Source organism: Dendropsophus ebraccatus, chromosome 1 (assembly GCF_027789765.1).
Source record: "Dendropsophus ebraccatus isolate aDenEbr1 chromosome 1, aDenEbr1.pat, whole genome shotgun sequence".
In the NCBI taxonomy this organism is placed as follows: Eukaryota; Metazoa; Chordata; class Amphibia; order Anura; family Hylidae; genus Dendropsophus; species Dendropsophus ebraccatus.
In genome coordinates, this window is record NC_091454.1 from 225,826,195 (window position 1) to 225,829,117 (window position 2,923).

The following is a 2,923-nucleotide window of genomic DNA, read 5'->3' on the forward strand; positions in this document are numbered from 1 at the left end:
GCGATAGAAGGGGCGGGCTGGGCGGGCGGAGGGGGTCGCTCAGGGCCGCTCACTATGCATATGCATAGTGAGCGGAAATAGAGGGGGCGGGCGAGACGGCTTCCTTGCGGTGCTCGGCGCTGCTGGGGAGCCGGCTTCGCTTTATAGGATACACTTAGTTTTATAAGTGCGTCTTATAAAGTGAAAAATACAGGTCACAGAGGGCAGGGGCCCCCTAGGACGCAAGGGCCCCCGGGAAGCCACCTACCCTGCCCAATGGGTAAGACGGCCCTGGTGATGGGTATTATTTTATGCAGAGACTTTAATGGACGCTACTGTTGGAAGCAGGTGTAAATTTCTTGCACAGAGCCTGCACCAGACGCAGGGCTGTCCAGTTTACTAAGAGATATGCTAGCCAGTCCTGCCTAGACCACGGAAAGAGTAAGAGGTGTACGTAAGTCCCGTCCAGTTAGACTCTGTCCTTTTGTCCACATAAGCAGAAAAGTCTGACTGCTAGAATCTACCCTAAGTAAGCTCTGGATTGGTCACTGTGATAAAGGCACCAAATGCTGTTTCATATTATATTCAAGATTGCATTCTGGGAGGGCAATTTCTCTGTAGCAATGTTCCTGCTACAAGAGGAAAAATTGTCTAGTCAAAAGAGGGAATTTTATTTTATTTTTTTTAACAAAAATTTTTTACTTTATTCTACCAAGATACAAAACATAAAGCTGTAAGTAACTAAGAGTTGTTTAACTTATTACAGTGCAGGTAATCCTCAAGGCCACATATATGCCACTTCATTGCTGCTTGCACTCAGCTGGGTTTTGATCTTTCTTCGGTTCATAATCTGAATTGTTTTCCTCATCCGCCTCCTCTTCTCCTTCCTCATCATCTGCTTCTTCACCTTCTTCATCATAATCATCGTCATCATCTTCAATAGCTTCACCAGTGAAGTAAAGAACTGATCGGGGAATTGTACGCTCACGCAGGAAGTGTCCTATTTCAAAGTCTGCAGTGAGAATTGCCTCTGCATCATCATCCAATTCTCCATTTTCTGGTACTTCAGGAGGACTAAAGAAGTTGAAGAATGAGTCATTGGGAACAGTTTTTGTCACCGTCCTTACTGTACCTCGGCCCTTGTGTTTTTGTTTCTTTTTTATGGTCTTCAGAGTAACATTTTTGCCCTTTTTCCAGTCAATCTGGCATCCTGTACAGCCCATAATTTCTGGTCCATCAAAAGAGAATGAATCTGATTCATCAGGTTCTGACCTCATTTTGTAAGTCTTCATTTGTGAAGAACCCATTTGGCTCAAAGTGGAATTCTAAAGTGAAACTCATTGGCTGACCAGCATCTGAAAATGTTACTTTTATGTCTTTTAAGTGCTTCAGTATTGGTTCATCGTGTTCCTGAACCATGTCACTAAGGAGATCAACATTTTTAAATACAGTTAACCAGAATTCTAGAATTCCTTTGGGGTCCTCCTTTTCTTCATCTTTTTTTTTCCTCTTCAACCTTCGCCTTCTCTTTCAAATCCTCTGAAATTTCTTCTTCTTCATCTACTTTCCATTCACACTCCTCTTCTGTGGGTTCATATATGGCATTTATGATTTCACTTCTCTTGTCAAAGAGGGGCTGATATAGAAAGGCATATTTTCCTTCGCATGGACCTCTTCATAAAATTTTGCTTCAATTTGTGCACATTTCACTTGAAGGTTTTTAAGTGCATTCACTCTTCTTTTAACTATTTTAGGCAAACTTTCAATGTATCCTGTAGGAGTACCTTCAAGGTCATCTAACCTTTCTTGTAGGGCAGCCAGAATCTGTGGATTCTGCATCATTTGTGCAGTCAACTGCCTGGCTTTACTGTTAGCATCCTCTCCTGTTTCTTCTTCCTCAACTTCTTCCACATCTTCCATCTCTTGCTGATCAAACTCTGGCTGATCTTTGTTGTCTATGTTGGCCATTTTTCTCAGATTTTAACACCAGAGTGACAGAGCGAAAGGTCCACTGCCGCCGCGCAGTGTCACAGACAGGAGGAGGGAGCGCCCCTCTAGGATGGCGGCAAAATAAGAAGAGCCAAAAGAGGGAATTTAGCTGTGCAAGGACTCTTCTGCCATGAATAAACTGTGGGCTTGGGGCCAGAGTAAGTGCCCTAATAAGGTGCAATAGGGCATCTTAGTCATGACGAAAGATTAAAAGAGTTATTTTTAGTCTTAAGAAGAAACTTTTAAGGGGAGATATGATGAACTAATTTAAGGGGGCATTCCACTGAAAACTAACTTTTGATGTGTTGCTGCTCATGGTAAAACTAAAAATTCCTTCCATACTTGTTATTATCTGTTCAGTCTCCTTCCCCCAGTTCTTAACCACTGCTTTTTGTGTCTTCAGCAGAAAGCAGCATCTAAGAACTGGGGGAAGGAGACTAAATAGATGGATGAATGGATGGATGGATGGATATATATTGGCCATTGCTACCTTGGTAGTTGCTTTATTAGCAGCTGTACTGGCTCAATGTCTGTAAATATGCTTAATGCACTATTGCTATTAAATATATTCATGTCCTTCGATGAGATAATTCTCTACTGTAGAGGGCCTGAATGGGTCAGAAAGGGGATGAACGGGTAAATTCTGTATTCCTACATACTCATTTATGTTATTTTGTTCTAAGCCCTTGTCTCTCCTGTAGTGAAGCCTCCACTGTTTTTGCTGTGACCAGATCCTGGGGTGACTGTTTCACAGATCACTGTTCTCATGGTGGAGACATCTTCTCACCTCCAGAGATTAAACCTTTCTTTCTCCAGGTGGAGGCAGTGCCCCCTTGACTTTTGAAGGGGTTTTTACCTGAAACATGTTGCCCCTTAAAGAGGTATTAAGGCCATATTTATAAAAAAAAAAAAATATATATATATATATATATATATGAAAATGCTCCGAAAACAC

General features: G+C 42.0%; 1 pseudogene; it reads right to left on the minus strand.

Moving 5' to 3' along the window:
• Window positions 1-682: 682 nt before the first annotated feature.
• On the minus strand, window positions 683-2,053 carry LOC138768040 (nucleosome assembly protein 1-like 1 pseudogene; annotated as a pseudogene).
• Window positions 2,054-2,923: the final 870 nt, after the last annotated feature.